We start from the raw sequence: 21210 nt of genomic DNA on the forward strand, positions 1-21210 counted from the left end.
ACAGATGCATTCGTGACCGGAAGTGTTAGCCGAGCTAGCGAAAGTGCTAACGAGGGTTTGTTATGACACGGACTAATACCTTAACACACGTAGCTCTAAAATCAATTCTCTCCAAGACACAGAGCTCTAGCTCCGTTTCCTGTCCCAGGTCTAATGTTTCAGCCTGATATCGTGATCAGCACCTTTTAAAGAGACGCTGCTGGTAGCGCTGGAGTTAGCTTGTCACTAGCTTCTGATTAGCTGCTAGCTCGCTAACGCTGCCATCACGGAGATGCAGCTATAGATTGTCATTAGCTACATTGTGGATTCGTTTCCTGTTTGGACGTGACTCGGACTACAACAAAAGTAATCGGAGCAAGTGGAGAGGCTAGCTGTCGTCAAACACGACTTGGTTTACACCAGAGATCCTTCTGAATCGACCTAAATCGCTTAATAATACTTTTGACATAAAATGTACAATAAAGAAAGATGCTTTTACGTTGAAGATGAACAGGAAGTGCTGCTCACCTGTAATGTCGCCAGCTATACCGTTAGTAATAATGTCGTGTCGTTACCGCCTGTGTCCACAAGAGGTCAGTAGCGGCCCCTCCAGTGACACGATCTTACATGAGAGCGATTAGATGACAGCAGAGACTCAGACACAAATCTCTGTCCCTGCAACCGATCAATAATCAGTAACAACACTGATACATTATCAACCAATCATATTTTGGCCATTTTGTACATGTTTCTGGTAGTTTTATCTCATATTTTGGTCATATTCACAGGACTCACCTGTTTTGAGAAAATCTCCACAACTCCTTGCACGGCTGGCATTTTCTGCACTTTTACAATTACATGTATTCCACAAGCCACTTTATGCTGATGTCACTTATAGTGTAGTAATACTGTATTTATTCATTTTTCATTCTTGTATATATTATTGTTATTATAATTATTATCTTTACTGTAGCAAACTGTAGTTAGTGCTGCTCTGAAAGATTTTTGCTGCTCTAACACTGGAAATTTCCCCTAACCTGGGGAGTAATAAAGGACTGTTGTATATCTATGTGCAAGAACTGATACCTCATCTTCCTGTATATAGTCTTCTACATGGTATTTTAAAAAATCTGCGCATATATCCCTCTGGGCTGGAAACTGATTATAGTTTACTGCTACGGTGTATGGCTCTGGCATTAAATATACTACATATATAGCTGGTGGTAAATTCAAAAATATGTAGACGAGCAAATCAAGTATAGTGAGGGTGATGCAGAGTAGATTGATGGAAATGGGCAGCTGGAAGCAGTGGGCTGGAGGAAGGTCAGCAGCAGCAGCATCCCACAGATGGAGATTAGGCCAGTTGGTGGGAGAACCACCACAGATCTGAAGCATCCAGCTCTGGGATCAGGGACACTCGGAGAAAGGACACAGGGAGAAACAGAGTGAGTGTAATGCAATAATGGTATATATACTGTATATTAAATATAATGGTAGATAGAGAAGGGCTCAGTGCATCCAGAGAGGTCCTCCAGCAGCCTAGGCCTGTAGCAGCAGAACTAGGGGCAGAACTAAGGGACGTCCAAGAGGAAGACTCCAGCTGACCCCCTCAGGGTCCCCCAGTCAGTCCTAACTATAAGATTTGTCAAAAAGGAAGGTTTTAAGCCTGGTCTTAAAATTAGAGAGGGTGTCCGCCTCCGGAACCCAAACTGGGAGCTGGTTCCACAGGAGAGGAGCTGATAACTGAAGGCTCTGCCTCCCATTCTACTTTTAGAGAGAAGTTACAGGTCACTTCTCCAAGTAAGCCTGCAGTCTGAGAGCGAAGAGTTCTGCTAGGATAATATGGTACTATCAGGTCTTTAAGATATGATGGAGATTGGTTGTTAAGAGCTTTATATGTCAGAAGAAGGATTTTGAATTCTATTCTACATTTCACAGGAAGCCAGTGAAGAGAAACCAGCATAGGAGAAATATGATCTCTCTTGCTAACTATCGTCAGTACTCTGGCTGCAGCCCTACACTGCACGACACCAACACTGACTTAGCAAGTCTGAGTTCTGAACCGTGGCTTTGGTACCAATAAGCCGGTTTTGTGTAATAGCCTAAAACTGCCTCAGATTGTTGACTGTGGTCATAATGACTTATTTACTGAGCACTGAGAAACCTACTTCTTGGAAAAAAAAGAAAAGCATATGAATAACATAAAATGATATGATATAGAATAATAATTATAAATACAGTGATGTTACTTTGAACAGGTGAATGATCAGGGAGCCTCTGTCACTCAGGTTGTCTACAATCTGGAAGTTACTGATGTAACGATGCACTGAATTGGACAGCTGGACACACACATAAACAGAGTCAGCTGTTAGCTAGTTAGCAACGCCGCCGTCCTAAACATGCGATCATTCATGTCTCATCCATTAGAAGGTCATTATCATGATGTAGTAAACTTTTTACAAACTTTTATTTAAAATACTACATTCATTTTAAAGACACTTAAATACACCATTGACACAAGCTTTCAGATTTTTCTGCACTAGCACTAGAAGGTGATTACCATCTCCAGGTCAGAGTTTTCTGGGGTGAATCCAGTTGGTAGACTGATATCAAGAACCACCATCCTGACGTCTCTGGGTCCTAGAGCCCTGCTGTGAATGAGAAAAAGAACAGCACTGACAAAGGGCACGATGACTATACGACTATAATCAGCTGCTGTCACATTGTTCATGTAAAGGCATAACGTACAATCAGTCACTGATCAGATTAAAGTCTTTGAGCATGTGAGCAGCAGCATTTTAAAATGAGTCTGAAAGAAAAACCAGAGGAATCAGTCTTTACTGAGGCACACCAAGAATCCATGAAGAACTACCTGCAGCAGCAGACTAACAGATGTTCTTCCACAGAGCTCTGACATCATTTGTACTTCAAATACTATATTTATTGTATTATGAACTCTTATCATGCTCTATTTTTATTGCAAATAACACCAATTTGCACTTTATTGTAAATATTAACAGTTTTTTAAGCTCACCTCTGTAAATACCAGCATTTTAGGCAGATTTGGGATGTCTGTTGCATGCTCATTCGCACAGTGGCCCTCTATCTTCTATGTAACACGTGAGCTCATGCATACCTTGAATCTCCCTAAGGGAATGAATAAAGTACCTATCAGATAATGTACAGAGTGTCAGTCCACAGAGGAACTGGCACAAGATATTTTGAACTACCCAAAGCTGTGAAACTGTGCCCTGCAATTTGTAATAAGGTTGTCGATATTGCTGCCGATCTAACATTTTGCACAGTCGTGTACACGTATAACAACAACAACTACTTGATCTTGTCTGACTTTTCTACATCTGCTGGAGGCTTTTCTGGTCCGGGACAGTAGCAAAGCATTAATTAATGTACAGCTGTATATATTATATGGTGGGCTAGAGCGTATGTAATAGTGTATTTGATGTAATTATGCTCCAACGTGTTATTTTGATCTTAACAATAATGTATTCATTTGATCTTAACAAAAATAATACGAACAAAAAGTCCCTGAAGATGAGCACACACAGTCCTTGCATTGTGATGTATGCAAAACGTATGTATTTTAAGAGATTGTACGCGAGTGTTTTATAAATTCAATTTACTAAATTTACTCAGGTCAGCAGTCAAAATGCTTTGGTTTTTTTTTTTTGTTAAAGTGCATTTGCTTTAATTTGTCACCCGTCTGAAGGACGTCGTGTAAAATATGTGATATAGTGTGAGAATTTGATCTACCGCTGGATCCTTCAAAAGTGACGTTGAGATCAAAGTGCTTGCAGGGCATTTTCTCTTCCACCTCATGCAGCTGATTGTAATAGGTCACAACCCGTGGTCGTCTTTCCCTGTACTGGAAGAAACAAACAAACATAAGAGGAAAAGCAGACAGTAGCGTATAAGTATTGTACTCATAAACAAAGCCCTTAGCGGCAAGGTCTTTGTGATATTTCTGAAATACATTTAGAATGGATTGTTGCGGTTTCAGCACGCCATGAAAGTGAGACTCGAATGAGGTCAGTCTTGGTTAGTAACCCCATACTCCATTCATGTCATTCTACAACATTCTACAAGTCCATTCTTATGTATCGTGATAATACCTCTAGTATTCCTTGTCCATTTCCTCGAGCCTCTACTTCCAAATCAAGATTAGCAGGCAACTGCGAACAGAGAAGAAGATTGTTTGTGAAATGCTGTGCATTATTATGTAATTAAATTGGAGATATTAATTTTTTCTTTTTCTAAATCAACAGTTGATAAAAGTCCAATGTCATTATACATTGCACTTGTAACTGCTAGTGCAGAACCTCAATAGAATCATTATCAAATCTGCCAGTTTCGTTCAGCTGTTTAGCTTCTTTTGTATTTAAGAGCACATTTAATAAAGGACTGAAATGCCAGACAAAGTTGGTGAAGAGTGGGTGAAGAAAATTACAAATTTAGCAGAAAAAAAGACAAACGTTTGTTTCTAGACATGGAAAAGACTCTTCCAGACCAAATGCAAATAAATATTAAGCACTAGTGTGTAAAACAGCAACTGCTTCCTAACACAACGGTCTCATAACATTTCCATGTCAGCTTGCTGTGGGTTCTTCTCCCCTGAAGCTTGTCAATTAATCCAATGAATTATTATTATTATTATTATTATTATTATTATTATTATTATTATTATGAGATCACTATACACAACAAGTCAGCCTAAAGGTAGAAAGCACTGAAAGATGTGCAGAAACTATATACCGACTAATCTCAGTTAGTGCAAATCACCCGTCAGGTGGGAGAAGTGCTCATCCCGCTTGTTCTTGGCTAAACAAATCATGATGAGGGGACACTCACCCAGCTGAGCTTTACGCTTCAACAGTTCAGCAGAGCGTCTCCTTCTGGTACTGCCTGGACACTGCAGGGCTGCGGAGATGAGAGGAAAAACAGGAAAAACAAAACAAAAACCCTTACACAAGGTTTCATTGTTTCATTGCACTGGTTGTGCTTTTGTCTAACCGATGAGCAACAGCAAATGGTGACTTAAAAAAAGAGTTGGACAACCAGTGTTACCTTGGAATGATATTTAGGATTCAATGGACAAGATGCACAATTATAAACAGATTCATCACAGCTTTTTAGAACAGTTTTATCATTCTGTGGTACCCATACTGTTTCAGTTTTTATCCAAGAGCTGTCCAATCCATTTCCCCCCTACACATACAACAGATACACTATGTGGAATAAAGAACTGAGTCTTGCACTGGACTGCACTTTATCACCCATCCTACTGCTCATGTGCACTAAGACTGTTTACATATTTATATCTTTTAGGTATTTTTTTAAAAATGTATTTGTACATAGTGTGCCTTTTTCTATTTTTTTATATATAGCTGGGAGTCACCAATTGTAATTTCGCTGTGGGGAAACACAATGACAATAAAGATTCTTGATTCTCAATGTGTTCCTAACCCGTAAGCGCACAAGGAAGATATGTCGTAGTGGCTCAAAAATTGCTATAAAAGCAAGCAACAGTCCAAGAAAACACATATTTAGGTTAAGATGAGTTCCTTTTTGACACGAGATATGGGTTTTGCTCTTTCAATCATTGGTCGCTTTTAATGTAAATCTCTTGTGAATATAGGTTGTAACCCTACACTATAAATGAAGTATCAACTTCGTACCAGACTTTTCAGAAGTGAATATCACCTATATTTAACACACATAAAACAATATTCAGTATTAGGCACAAACCGACATATTAAGAGATTAGTTGGTTTGTATATTATTCTCCACCCAAAGCGACTCCAGGATCGCCTCACTTTCAGCAAACACACAGTGCAAACACGGCCTTGAGCTGCTACAAGGGGAAAACTGGATTCAAAGTGTTGACAGCTACTTCCTAATGAAAGCTAGTTTACGATGTTTTTCAATGTTCACTATAGGTTTTTTTTGTGTGTTTCTTTACTGGTGTTGCTATGTATAGGAGCACCAGTCAATTCAATTCAATTCAATTCAATTTTATTTATATAGCGCCAATTACAGTCAAATTGTCTCGAGACGCTTTACAGAACCCATATGCCTGACCCCCAGAGCAAGCCAAAAGGCGACAGTGGAAAGGAAAACACCCTTTTAACAGGGAAAAAAACCTCGAGCAGAACCCGGCTCTAATGTGGGGGGACCCATCCGCCTGCTGGCCGGGCGGGTTGAGAGGGACAGAAGAAGTAGAGAGGTAGAGATAGAGGGGTAGAGGTAGAGATAGAGGGATACAGATAGAGGGGTAGAGATAGAGAGGTGGGGGGGTGGGACACAAGGACCATAAAACACAGCCACACATCTGAAGCATCCAGCATCCAGCTCTGGGACCAGGGACACTCGGAGAAAGGACACAGAAAGAAACAGAGTGAATGTAATGCAATAATGGTATATATAGTAAATACATAGGTAGTTAGAGAAGGGCTCAGTGCATCCAGAGAGGTTCCCCAGCAGCCTAGGCCTATAGCAGCATAACTAGGGGCAAACTAAAGGGACGTCAAGAGGGGAAGTCAGTTGTGCAAATGAAAACACCAGCTCACCCCGTCAGGGTCACCCAGTCAGCCCTAACTATAAGCTTTGTCGAAAAGGAAGGTTTTAAGCCTGGTCTTAAAAATAGAGAGGGTGTCCGCCTCCCGAACCCAAACTGGGAGCTGGTTCCACAGGAGAGGTGCCTGATAACTGAAGGCTCTGCCTCCCATTCTACTTTTAGAGATTCTAGGAACAACAAGTAAGCCTGCAGTCTGAGAGCGAAGAGTTCTGCTAGGGTAATATGGTACTATCAGGTCTTTAAGATATGATGGAGATTGGTTGTTAAGAGCTTTATATGTCAGAAGAAGGATTTTGAATTCTATTTTAGATTTAACAGGGAGCCAATGAAGAGAAACCAATATAGGAGAAATATGATCTCTCTTGCTAACTCCCGTCAGTACTCTGGCTGCAGCGTTTTGGATCAGCTGTAGATGTTTCAGAGAGCTATTGGGACAACCTGATAATAAGGAATTACAGTAGTCAAGCCTAGAAGTAACAAATGCATGGACTAGTTTTTCTGCATCACTCTGAGACAGGATGTTCCTGATTTTCACAATATTTCTCAGGTGGAAAAAGGAAGTCCTACAGATTTGTTTTATGTGCGAGTTAAAGGACATGTCCTGGTCAAAGATAACACCGAGGTTCCTCACAGTAGTACTGGAGGCCAATGTAATGCCATTCAGAGTAACTATATGCTTTGAAAGCAATTCTCTAAGATGTTTGGGGCCAAATACAATGACTTCAGTCTTGTCTGAATTTAGTAGTAAGAAATTATAGGTCATCCAGGTCTTTATGTCCTTAAGACAATCTTGCAGTCTAGCTAGCTGATTAGTTTCATTTGGCCTCATAGATAAATACAATTGAGTGTCGTCAGCATAACAATGGAAATTAATACAGTGCTTCCTAATAATATTGCCTAAGGTAAGCATGTATAATGTGAACAGTATTGGTCCTAAGACAGAACCCTGAGGAACTCCATGATTAACCCAAGAAAACAAGAAAACAATTAAATCATTATTTTTTTTTTCCATTTTGATTTTATTCAACCTTTACTTAACCAGTAGAGATCCTGTTGATATTAAGAACCTCTTTTTCAAGAGAGTCCAGGGCAAGATAGGCAGCAGCAAATACAAAACACAGTTATGAAATTACACAGTTAAAACATGATTAAAATACGGAGGAAAAAAAAACAATAAGAAGAAGAAGAATTAAAATCATTAAAATCACCAGTATTACAGTACATGATGATTCCTGTGAACTACTCTGTGTTTTGCTCAGTAGCCTGACTGGAGAATCTAAAACAAGTAGGTATCTGCCTTCACATGTAAACACGTTAACAGCATGTACGATGGTGTCAACTCGGGAAGTTGCTCGAGTGAGAAACGGCTGAAATTCTCCAAACAGAACAGACAGCTGTTCCATGCTCATACATACTTTGTCTGGTTGTAGTTTTGAACCCAGTACTGGAGGAGTAAAGCAGTCCTGCATCAGTCCTGCATCAGTCCTGCATCAGTCCTGCATCAGTCCTGCATCAGTCCTGCATCAGTCCTGCATCTGAAAACACCCCCTTAGCATCTCGGCCTCCCCCACGGGTGCAGCCAATGTCTCCATGCTCCACCACGTCCCAAATCTGAGCAGAAGGTTACTCAAGAATGAGGTGACATGACTTTAGATTTTAAAATGATGCCTGTTCGGGTTAGACTTATTAAACCCACTGCATTCCAGTGTGTATTAAATCATGTCAATTAAAAACTGACTTTTAGAAGTATTGTGCATATTCACAAAGAAGGCATTAGTTCTTGTTGTTGCTATTTGGTTCTATGGCAACAAAATGTGGCACAATGTGGAAAATGGAGAATCTGAGAAAAATGTGGAGATTGTTTTATGAGTAAAGTCAATTCTATTTTAAACCCTTCTATCGATGATAGAAGTTGTCCTCATGATGATAAGTTCTTGAGGACAACTTATCAACCCTAACCCTCTCAGATAGAAATTCACGCACCTTCCTCTGTGTGAGTCTGTCCTTGTTGAGAAGATACACAGCGTTGTCCACAGCCACCAGGCTGACTTTTGCACCCGGGTCACCGCTGATCTGAAAGCTGAAGCTCTTCCCAGGCGCATAGTCTCTGCAAATGCCGTCCACTGGCCCGACTTTGAGCTGTAAGAGAAAATGAATACAGCAATAAACCAAACTTTTAATTATCCTGTTGGTTTGTACAACTTTTCTTGCTTGGTTTGCGTGGTTTACTTGAGCTTGACTCAGGTCAATATTGTAAAACTGAAATAGACAAAAGACAACAACAACAACAGAGAAAAGAAAATAAATCACTATACAAGCACTGATACATTCATGAACACAGCACGTATTAGACATGTACCGAACCCGACAGAAACCGTTCACCGACATATCCAACTCTAACCGCGAGTGAGGGTTCTCCAGGTAGGTATTTTCAGAGTGGCACAAGGTATGAAGGTGTCCCCGTTAAAGAACACGGCAGGTTAATGATGTTTATTGTTGTTGCAGATAACTCTGTGCTGCACTGTAGACAACTGTGGCTACTTGTGGATAACTGTGGCTAGCTGTGGTTCTGAAACATCACAAACAGGAATACTGAATCAGTCAGACATTCAGCATAAATGTAACCACAATAATAATTATACTATGAAACAGTAACACAAATGCACATAAACACAATAACGAAGGGCAAAATATTATGCATGGCTCAGCATTTCAATCACATGATGGTAGCAATGTAGCCAAACCCGCTCGGACAGACATCATGGTGGGCTAATTGCTAAGCTAACGTCCGTCCTGTAAAGTGTCGCTAAACGATCAACAAGTAACACTAAACAGTGCATAATCATGCTCTACTGGTGGAACACATGACCACTCACCTTCATCATTTACACACAGCAGGTTAAGGAAGATAAAATGCAACATGCATCCAGTTCAGACATGTGCACAGGAGAGAACTAGCTAACAACTGTGCTGCAACATGGAGAAAAGCTACGTCACACACGAGGTGCGTTCAAGGACATTACGTAAAAAAACACAAACATCCGATTAGCTCAACAAGGGAGGAAATACAACTATAACGCAACCCATACAACATCATGATCAAAATATGAGGGCTTTCTAACAACACTGTATGACATACACTGCATGAAAGTAGGGATTTTTGTCTGTAAACAGCACTGAACATTCCCGTGGAATTTCAAGTTAATGGCAGTTTGCAGGCAGCACAAAAAGCTACCGAGAAATGCCAGGAATTAACGTGGACGGCTGATGTCCCGGGGGGGAGCTTTCCAGTGTCAGTGAAAATGCTGTGAGCTATACAAATGCAAATCAGAGTGGTGGGTGTGGAAGTGTAAAGTAGGGGGGTTGGTGGGTTTGGAGGTGTAAGGTAGGGGGGTTAGGGGTGGGGGTTGACTTTTCACACTTGCATTAGTTTTTTTAAGAGAAAAAGGACACAAACAAAACTATACAGTTTATACTTTATTTGAATCAGGGTTCATACAGCTTTTATAAAAGTAAATAAAAGCACATCACAGGCACTTTTCAACACTGTCAAAATCCTAAATCTCAAACACCATGCAGAGCAGCATGACTACAGTCACCTTTTCTCTTATGTTGCTTTCTTGTACAGTGGATGTGTTTACCACACATCTTCCAGCAATGCCCTCAACAGGTAGAAATGATGATGGACATGAGGTGTCTGTTCCCCTCAAGTTCCAAACTTCTACCGACTTTCCATAAAAATGTCTGTTGGGATGGTGATGAAGCCTGGAAACTCCTGCAATTACGCGTCTATATATAGTACTCTCTGACCTGACATTAATAGCTATGAACTGCTTCATAATGGCTGGTCTTGTTTCTGTCAGAGGTTCAAGGATGGATTCCTTAAAAAACACCATCTAGCAAATACAGACCTGATCAAAATCTTAAGACCAGTTGAAAAATAGCTAGAATTTACCTTTTGCACATTTGGATCTTAATGAGGTTTTAAGTAGAGCTACAATATGCAAAAGCAAGAAGGGGGAGTGAGACAAAAAGCACTTTGAAAAAGTAATTTATTGAAAACAAGAGGTAAACTGAAATAGGCTGTTTATCAGCTGATCAAAAGTTTAAGACCACAGGCTATAAAAGCCCAAATCTGCTCAAAATTATCATCTTCTGTCAGGCATTCACACGATCATGTCCTCCTGATGGTTAAAGCTAAGAAGCTTTCTCTTCTTGAATGTGGTTGGATCGTCGAGCTGCATAAGCAAGGCCTCTCGCAGCATGCCATTGCTGCTGAGGTTGGACACAGTAAGACAGTCATTCTAAATTTTTTGAAAGATCCTGAGCATTATGGAACAAAAAAGTCAAGTGGTAGACCCAAAAAAATTACACCTGCGCTGAGCCAGAGGATCCGATTGGCTGTCCGTCAAGACACAGGGTGGTCCTCGACCCAAATTAAGGCCCTTACTGGTGCCGACTGCAGCGCAATAACCATCAGACGGCATCTGCGGGAAAAGGGTTTCAAAAACAAAAAACGAATTCAAAGACCTCGTCTCCTACAACGCCACAAAACTGCCTGTTTAGACTTTGCCAGGGAGCATCAAACATGGGACATTGAAAGGTGGAAAAAAGTTTTATTCTCTGATGAGAAAAAATTTCACCTTGACGGTCCAGATGGCTTCCTACGTTACTGGCATGACAAGGAGATCCCACCTGAGATGTTTTCATGATCTGGGTGCTTTTTCATTCAGTGGAACACTGGAGCTTCAGGTGGTGCAGGTCGTCAAACGGCGGCTGGTTACGTGCAGATGTTGCAGCAGGCATCCCTCATGACTGAGGGTCCTCGTCTGTGTGGTAACAGCTGGGTTTTTCAACAGGACAACGCTGCAGTTCACAATGCTCGCTTGACCAAGGACTTCTTCAGGGAGAATAACATCACTCTTTTGGACCATCTCGCATGTTCCCCTGATTTAAATCCCATAGAGAACATTTGGGGATGGATGGCAAGGGAAGTTTATAAAAATGGCCATCAGTTCCAGACAGTTGATGCCCTTCGTGAAGCCATCTTCACCACTTGGAGCAATGTTCCCACCAGCCTCCTGGAAACACTCGCATCAAGCATGCCCAAACCAATTTTTGAAGTGATTAACAAGAACAGTGGAGCTACTCATTACTGAGTCCTACTGAGAACATTTTTTGTTCTGGTTTGGAGAGTTTTTTGTAATTTTTTTGAGCGATGGTCTTAAACTTTTGATCAGCTGATGAACAGCCTATTTCAGCTTACTTGTTGTTTTCAATAAATTACTTTTTCAAAGTGCTTTTTGTCTCACTCCCCCTTCTTGCTTTTGATTATTGTAGCTCTACTTAAAACCTCATTAAGATCCAAATGTGCAAAAGGTAAATTCTAGCTATTTTTCAACTGGTCTTAAGATTTTGATCAGGTCTGTACATATGCTGACCTTTCTGCTCTAAATCTGTCATTCAAATATGTTACAAGTTTGCATGAAATGGCAAAATGATCAACTGTAGTTACAGTGTTCAGGGTTCATCTGATGATACATTATCAACACTGCATGCACACTACCAGACAAAAGTTTGGACACACCTCATTCAATGGTTTTTATTTATATGTATTATTTATACATTGAGATTAATACTGAATATTAACTCTTTTTGTTTACAACATAATTCCATATGTATGTATGTACTGAATGAGAAGGTGTGTCCAAAGTTTTGACTGGTAGTGTAGATCAAGCTCATCTAGGATGATATGACAGAGGCATCACAGTAAAGAGCAAAGCCTTTTCTTCTTTTGATCAAAGAAGTTCATCTTGCAGGCATAGAGAAAATCTGTTGACCTGGAGAAGTCGGCATGTTACTTTAAGGAATGCTGCGTCACTGACGTCATCACGTTAGAGTTGCTCGTCCAATCACACGCGTCGTCTCGCAAGAACCGCGCGATACACGAACAGACAAAGAAGTCGTCTTTCTGAGTTTCTACAATGGCGGCCCGGTATCGCCATTCCGACTCACCACAAACTCCTCGCATAGAACAGCCTGGACATGACCGACTGGTTCCAGTCAGACCCGTGACAGACACTGAGAAGAAACTATTGAGCGTTATCAGCCGGCTGTCTGGTCAGAGAGGACCGCTGAAGGAGAAGCTGGAGGAGAGGATAGCTGCCATGGAAGCCAAATTAAACACTTTCTCCAGCGGCGAGGAAATTCAGCGGAAAAGAGGAGAGCACAGTCCTAAAATTGCGGTAAGAATATATTCCATTTGTAGGATATTTTTAGTGAGTTTTAGCACAATGCTCTGAATTGGTAACGTTAAGCAGTGATAGCATGTAGTCCTCCATCTTTGTTAACAAACGTGACTTTATTTTTGCCTTTTTGTACTTTTAGGAACAAGGGTGAGACTGTTTATTCTTTTTTCTTTTTCGTTTCTTTTTTGTGAGAAAAATGTTTACTGTAAGCATGTATAATAATTCTTTGTCAGCTGAATGCACGCAAATTGTTGTACTGTAGATTGTAAACAATTCATGCATCCATTCAAATTGTCTGCTAATTTAAAACTGTTTTAAATGACTTTACAGTTGACTCTGCAGTTATTCTGCTGTGAGTAGTAAATGAATGTTCTGATTTATTTTCACAGACTGGGCTCACCTCACAATGAGACAGTCAGGACATATTTAGTTAAAACTTTGGCTGAAGTCCAGATGTGGAGGATGTGGAGACAGACGTCCTTCTATGTAAGTATCCTGTTTAAAATTGTTCTAAATTTTTCGATTTCATCAACAGCAACAAAAGCTAACAATAGCAGAAAATAGCAGGAAATAATAATAATAAAGCTAATAACGGCTTCATTTAACTGTTTTCCAGCTGCTTGTAAAAAGCATTTTGAAACTCTACGGAGGAACTACCGCTACAGTCAACCCAACATGGCGGATCAGGCGGAGGCCATGAAGTCTTCTGCCCCGAGTCGCCACAGAAGAAAGAGGGTAAGAGATATTAGTTTGATTCATTACATTGTGTGTTTTATACAAAATGTGGTTAGAATAGTATTGCTGGTCACTATGACATTATTTTTCAGTTAAATTATTAAATGTATTGATTTCCTGTACTGATTGTGTTCACAGCTGCTGGATGCCAGGAAGACAGTCCCTGCTCCAGATGAAGAGAACTTCTGGAAGGGCATCACAGCTGACATGATGTCAGATGAGGAGGACGGCAGCGTTGACGGCGTGCGTGGATGGATAGTACGGCCTCCATCCTTCCACAGCCAGGAGCTAGCCAACTTGTGTGCAGCCCTACAGGCTGGAGGCTGATGTAAAGTACACAGCTCTACATCACAGGCATTTTCACAATGGACAGCGGTCTGATAGACTGAAGCCACTGAAGTACAACACAGCAGCAGCCAGAAAACATTTTAAGCCAGAGCTGATGCTTGAGACCAGCCTGGAGTGAGAGATGAACTTGGTCAAAATTTTTTGTAAATTTTTTGTTTTTAAAGACAGTTTATTTTAATTTTGATTTCGGATTTCTGGAACTCTGGACTGTTCAATAAAGCTCTTGTTTTTCATCATGTCTCAACATGTCATATTTTTTCCCTTCCAATAAATTAATGTCATTGATTGTAGGATAGCCCATTGGATAACAATATCAAGTATGCGGGTTAACTAATTATACACTATATGGCCCACATTTATTAATGTCTTATTAAAATATTAATAATAATAAGCATTATTATTGTGTGTGACTGGGGGTGAGGAGGTGGGGTGGGTGGGGGTGAGGAGGTGGGGTGGGGTGGGTGGGGGGCCGGCGGGGGGCGGGGATTTGACCAGTAGCAACAGATCTTTCAACCAATCATGACACAGTTTTTTTTCTGTTGTCATGTCTTGTTTCATCCAATCGGTGTCCTGAGTCATGCTAGACAGGCAGTCTAGATGCTAATTAGTTTTCACACCTCTGCCATGCCCCAGGTGTGAAGTCTCACTCCCCCCTTGCCCCACACACCCACCCCCCAACTCCACAAACATGATTCATTCAAGGTATTTCTCCTCACCCGCCAACTAGGAGTTCATAGCCTGAGAACAACCAATAACTGTGGGGAACTTAGTAGGTTTTCAGTGATTCACAGGGTCGATAATCTGGCTTTTCATGCAGTGATATTTCAACTACTTGACAAATTATAACAGAAACCTCTAACATGACATTTCTATTTGTGCTTATGTACACGTTTTACTCACAGACAAATAGTCTCCAAGGTAGCTTAGCTTAGCACAAAGACTGGAAACAGGTTAGAACTGTTAGCCTAGTTTAGCAAAGACTGGAAACAGGTGGGAACTGTTAGCTTAGCTTTGCACAAAGGCTGGAAACAGGTTAGAACTGTTAGCCTAGTTTAGCAAAGACTGGAAATAGGTGGGAACTGTTAGCTTACCTTCGCACAAAGGCTGGCAACAGGTGGGAACTGTTAGCCTAGGTTAGCAGAAAGACACAACAGGTTAGAACTGTTAGCCTAGGTTAGCAGAAAGACAAAACAGGTTAGAACTGTTAGCCTAGCTTAGCATAAAGACTGGAAACAGAGGAAAACAGCTATCCTAGCTTAGCATAAAGACTGGAAAGAGGTTAGAACTGTTAGCCTAGCTTAGCATAAAGACTGGAAACAGAGGACCACGTTACCCATGAGCCTCTGCTCCTGGCTGGCTCAGAGACATGTTACCCATGAGCCTCTGCTCCTGGCTGCCTCAGAACCACGTTACCCATGAGCCTCTGCTATGATAATAATATGAGACAAAAATGAACAAACTGAATAATAAAATAGCCATTAAAACATGCAAGATGACCCCGAAAGTAACTAAAGTAACAATATGAGACCAAAAATGAACAAACTGAATCAAAAATAGCCATAAAAACATGCAAAATGACCCCTAAAGTCACTAAAGTAATAATATGAGACAAAAAATGAACAAACTGAATCAAATATATCCATAAAAACATGCAAATTGACCCCTAAAGTCACTAAAGTAACAATACGAGGCACAAAATGAACAAACTGAAGCAAAAATAACCATAAAAACATGCAAAAGGACCCATAAAGTCACTAAAGTAACAATATGAGACAAAACATGAACAAACTGAAGCAAAAATAGCCATAAAAACATTCAAAATGACCCCTAAAGTCACTAAATCTTTACTGTACACCTTACTGCCCTCTGGCGGACACAGCCGGTAACGACACTATTATTATTTGAGGCAAAGCTGGCGACAGTACAGATGAGCAGCACTTCCTGTTTCAACGTAAAACTATCGTAATGCTCTTAGGCTAAAACGTGGTTTTGTGAGACTCAGAAGAATCTGCAGTATGAAACAAAATGTATTTAAGGACCACTAGCTTGTCGACTCCCTCAAATTGTGTTTGTTGTCACTATACGTTCAAAAATGAAAACGTTATAGCTAATGTACAAATGCATTCGTGACCGGAAGTGTTAGCCGAGTTAGCGAAAGTGCTAACGAGGGTTTGTTATGACACGGACTAATACCTTAACACAGCGTAGTTCTAAAATCAATTCCTCTGCCAAGACACAGCGCTCTAGCTCCGTTTCCTGTCCCAGGTCTAATGTTTCAGCCTGATATCGTGATCAGCACCTTTTAAAGAGACGCTGCTGGTAGCGCTGGAGTTAGCTTGTCACTAGCTTCTGATTAGCTGCTAGCTCGCTAACGCTGCCATCACGGAGATGCAGCTATAGATTGTCTTTAGCTACATTGTGGATTCATTTCCTGTTTGGACGTGACTCAGACTACAACAAAAGTAATCGGAGCAAGTGAAGAAGCTAGCTGTCGTTAAATACGACTTGGTTTACACCAGAGATCCTTCTGAATCGACCAAAATCGCTTAGTAATATGTTTGACATAAAATGTACAATAAAGATGCTTTTACGTTGAAGATGAACAGGAAGTGCTGCTCACCTGTAATGTCGCCAGCTATACAGTTAGTAATAATGTCGTGTCGTTACCGCCTGTGTCCACAAGAGGTCAGTATCGCCCCCTCCTGTGACATGATCTTACATGAGAGAGATTAGATGACAGCAGAGACTCACAAATCTCTGTCCCTGCAACCGATCAATAATCAATAACACTGATACATTATCAACCAATCATATTTTGGTCATTTTGTACATGTTTCTGGTAGCTTTATCTCATATTTTGGTCATATTCACAGGACTCACCTGTTTTGAGAAAATCTCCACAACTCCTTGCACTGCTGGCATTTTCTGCACTTTTACAATTACATGTATTCCACAAGCCACTTTATGCTGATGTCACTTATAGTGTAGTAATACTGTATTTATTCATTTTTCATTCTTGTATATATTATTGTTATTATAATTATTATCTTTACTGTAGTAAACTGTAGTTAGTGCTGCTCTGAAAGATTTTTGCTGCTCTAACACTGGAAATTTCCCCTGACCTGGGGAGTAATAAAGGACTATTGTATATCTATGTGCAAGAACTGATGCCTCATCTTCCTGTATGTAGTCTTCTACATGGTATTTAAAAAAATCTGCGCATATATCCCTCTGGGCTGGAAACTGATTATAGTTTACTGCTATGGTGTATGGCTCTGGCATTAAATATACTACATATATAGCTGGTGGTAAATTCAAAAATATGTAGACGAGCAAATCAAGTATAGTGAGGGTGATGCAGAGTAGATTGATGGAAATGGGAAGCTGGAAGCAGTGGGCTGGAGGAAGGTCAGCAGCAGCAGCATCCCACAGATGGAGATTAGGCCAGTTGGTGGGAGAACCACCACAGATCTGAAGCATCCAGCTCTGGGATCAGGGACACTCGGAGAAAGGACACGGAGAAACAGAGTGAGTGTAATGCAATAATGGTATATATATATATTAAATATAATGGTAGATAGAGAAGGGCTCAGTGCATCCAGAGAGGTCCTCCAGCAGCCTAGGCCTGTAGCAGCAGAACTAGGGGCAGAACTAAGGGACGTCCAAGAGGAAGACTCCAGCTGACCCCCTCAGGGTCCCCCAGTCAGTCCTAACTATAAGATTTGTCAAAAAGGAAGGTTTTAAGCCTGGTCTTAAAATTAGAGAGGGTGTCCGCCTCCGGAACCCAAACTGGGAGCTGGTTTCACAGGAGAGGAGCTGATAACTGAAGGCTCTGCCTCCCATTCTACTTTTAGAGAGAAGTTACAGGTCACTTCTCCAAGTAAGCCTGCAGTCTGAGAGCGAAGAGTTCTGCTAGGATAATATGGTACTATCAGGTCTTTAAGATATGATGGAGATTGGTTGTTAAGAGCTTTATATGTCAGAAGAAGGATTTTGAATTCTATTCTACATTTCACAGGAAGCCAATGAAGAGAAACCAGCATAGGAGAAATATGATCTCTCTTGCCAACTATCGTCAGTACTCTGGCTGCAGCCCTAGACTGCACTACACCAACACTGATTTAGCAAGTCTGAGTTCTGAACCGTGGCTTTGGTACCAATAAGCTGGTTTTGTGTAATAGCCTAAAACTGCCTCAGATTGTTGACTGTGGTCATAAAGACTTATTTACTGAGAACTGAGAAACCTGCTTCTTGAAAAAAAGAAAAGCATATGAATAACATAAAATGATAGGATATAGAATAATAATTATAAATACAGTGATGTTGAACAGGTGAATGATCAGGGAGCCTCTGTCACTCAGGTTGTCTACAATCTGGAAGTTACTGATGTAACGATGCACTGAATTGGACAGCTGGACACATAAACAGAGTCAGCTGTTAGCTAGTTACAGAGCAGAGCAGAGACAGTTCAAAGACATAAACAGACAGAGGTCAAAGAGACAGACAGACAGAAAAAGCTCAGAGAGAGAGACAGAGTTTAGAGAACCCAAGACAGCGGAGGCGACGACAGCCCGGAGAACCCAAGACAGCGGAGGCGACCAAAGCCCGGAGAACCCAAAATAGCGGAAGCGACCACAGCCCGAAGAACCCAAGACAGCGGAGGCGACCACAGCCCGGAGAACCCAAGACAGCGGAAGCGACCACAGCCAGGAGAACCCAAGACAGCGGAGGCGACCACAGCACGGAGAACCCAAGACAGAGGAGGCGACCGCTGCCCGGAGAACCCAAGACAGCGGAAGCGACCACAGACCGGAGAACCCAAGACAGCGGAAGCGAACACAGCCCGGAGATCCCAAGACAGCGGAGGCGACTACAGTCCGGAGAACCCAAGACAGGGGAAGCGACCAGAGCCCGGAGAACCCAAGAAAGCGGAAGCGACCAGAGCTCAGAGAACCCAAGACAGCGGAGGCGACCGCTGCCCCGAGAACCGAAGACAGCGGAGGCGACCGCTGCCCGGAGAACCCAAGACAGCGGAAGCGACCACAGCCCGGAGAACCCAAGACAGCGGAAGCGACCACGGCCCGGAGAACCCAAGACAGCGGAGGCGACCACGGCCGGGAGAACCCAAGACAGCGGAAGCGACCACGGCCCGGAGAACCCAAGACAGCGGAGGCGACCACAGCCCGGAGAACCCAAGACAGCGGAGGCGACCACAGCCCGGAGTACCCAAGACAGCAAAAGCGACAAGAGCACGGAGAACCCAAGACAGCGGAGGCGACCACAGCCAGGAGAACCCAAGACAGCGGAGGCGAACACAGCACTGAGAACCCAAGACAGCGGAGGCGACCAGAGGTCAAGGGGACAGACACACAAAGGTCAGAGAGAAAGACAGAGTTTGGAGAACACAAGACAGCGGAGGCGACCACAGCACGGAGAACCCAAGACAGCGGAGGCGACCACAGCCCGGAGAACCCAAGACAGGGGAGGCGACCGCAGCCCGGAGAACCCAAGACCGCGGAAGCGACCACAGCCCGGAGAACCCAAGACAGCGGAGGCGACCAGAGCTCAGAGAACCCAAGACAGCGGAAGCGACCAGAGCTCAGAGAGACAAACAGACAGAGAGCAGAGACAAACAGATAGACAAAGCTCAAAGAGATAGACAGACAGAGATCAAAGAGACAGACAGACAGAGTAAGCTCAGAGAGAGAAACACATAGAAAGAGTTAAGAGAACCGAAAACAGCGGAGGCCACACGAGGTAGAGGGGACAGACAGACAAAGGTCAGAGAGAAAGACAGAGCTTAGAGAACCCAAGACAGCGGTGGCGACCACAGCCCGGAGAACCCAAGACAGCGGAGGCGACCACAGCCCGGAGAACCCAAGACAGCGGAAGCGACCACAACCCGGAGAACCGAAGACAGCGGAGGCGACCACAGCCCTGAGAACCCAAGACAGCGGAGGCGACCACAGCCCTGAGAACCCAAGACAGCGGAAGCGACCACAGCACCGAGAACCCAAGACAGCGGAGGCGACCACAGCCCGGAGAACCCAAGACAGCGGAGGCGACCACAGCCCGGAGAATCCAAGACAACGAAAGCAACCGCTGCCCGGAGAACCCAAGACAGCGGAGGCGACCGCTGCCCGGAGAACCCAAGACAGCGGAAGCGACCACAGCACGGAGAACCCAAGACAGCGGAAGCGACCACAGCCCGGAGAACCCAAGACAGCGGAAGCGACCACAGCCCGGAGAACCCAAGACAGCGGAGGCGACCACAGCCCGGAGAACCCAAGACAGCGGAGGAAACCACAGTCCGAAGAACCCAAGACAGGGGAAGCGACCAGAGCCCGGAGAACCCAAGACAGCGGAGGCGACCACAGCCCTGAGAACCCAAGACAGCGGAGGCGACCACAGCCCGGAGAACCCAAGACAGCAGAAGAAACCACAGTCCGAAGAACTCAAGACAGGGGAAGCGACCAGAGCCCGGAGAAGCCAAGACAGCGGAAGCAACCAGAGCTCAGAGAGACAAACAGACAGAGAGCAGAGACAGACAGACAGGAAAAGCTCAAAGACATAAACAAACAGAGGTCAAACAGATAGAAAGACAGAAAAAGCTCAGAGAGAGAGAAAGATAGAAAGAGATCAAAGATCCGAAAACAGCGGAGGCCACCAGAGGTCAAGGGGACAGACAGACAAAGGTCAGAGAGAAAGACAGAGTTTAGAGAACCCAAGACAGCGGAGGCGACCACAGCCCGGAGAACCCAAGACAGCGGAGGCGACCACAGCCCGGAAAAACCAAGACAGCGGAGGCTACCACAGCCCGGAGAACCCAAGACAGCGGAAGCGACCACAGCACGGAGAACCCAAGACAGCGGACGCAACCACAGCCCGGAGAACCCAAGACGGCGGAGGCGACCACAGCCCGGAGAACCAAAGACAGCGGAGGCGACCACAACACAGAGAACCCAAGACAGCGGAGGCGACCACAGCCCGGAGAACCCAAGACAGGGGAAGCGACCACAGCCCGGAGAACCCAAGACAGCGGAGGCGACCGCTGCCCGGAGAACCCAAGACAGCGGAAGCGACCACAGCACGGAGAACCCAAGACAGCGGAAGCGACCACAGCCCGGAGAACCCAAGACAGCGGAAGCGACCACAGCCCGGAGAACCCAAGACAGCGGAGGCGACCACAGCCCGGAGAACCCAAGACAGCGGAGGAAACCACAGTCCGAAGAACCCAAGACAGGGGAAGCGACCAGAGCCCGGAGAACCCAAGACAGCGGAGGCGACCACAGCCCTGAGAACCCAAGA

General features: G+C 43.4%; 2 long non-coding RNA genes across 3 annotated transcripts; one reads left to right on the top strand and one right to left on the bottom strand.

Moving 5' to 3' along the window:
• Window positions 1-1131: 1131 nt before the first annotated feature.
• Window positions 1132-15383, bottom strand: LOC129347988 (uncharacterized). Of its 2 annotated transcripts, XR_008600363.1 has the most exons (7): window positions 14994-15383; window positions 8555-8710; window positions 7987-8182; window positions 4846-4914; window positions 4110-4169; window positions 3751-3862; window positions 1132-2630 (listed from the first exon to the last, which is right to left on the bottom strand). It is a non-coding gene; the product is annotated as an uncharacterized LOC129347988 (long non-coding RNA). The 2 variants fall into 2 exon arrangements; XR_008600364.1 differs by lacking the exons at window positions 7987-8182; window positions 14994-15383 and having other exon boundaries at window positions 8555-8649.
• Window positions 12708-13830, top strand: LOC129347990 (uncharacterized). Its single transcript, XR_008600368.1, has 4 exons — window positions 12708-12816; window positions 13209-13305; window positions 13436-13554; window positions 13693-13830. It is a non-coding gene; the product is annotated as an uncharacterized LOC129347990 (long non-coding RNA).
• Window positions 15384-21210: the final 5827 nt, after the last annotated feature.

This window comes from Amphiprion ocellaris, chromosome 22, assembly GCF_022539595.1.
Source record: "Amphiprion ocellaris isolate individual 3 ecotype Okinawa chromosome 22, ASM2253959v1, whole genome shotgun sequence".
NCBI lineage: Eukaryota > Metazoa > Chordata > Actinopteri > Pomacentridae > Amphiprion > Amphiprion ocellaris.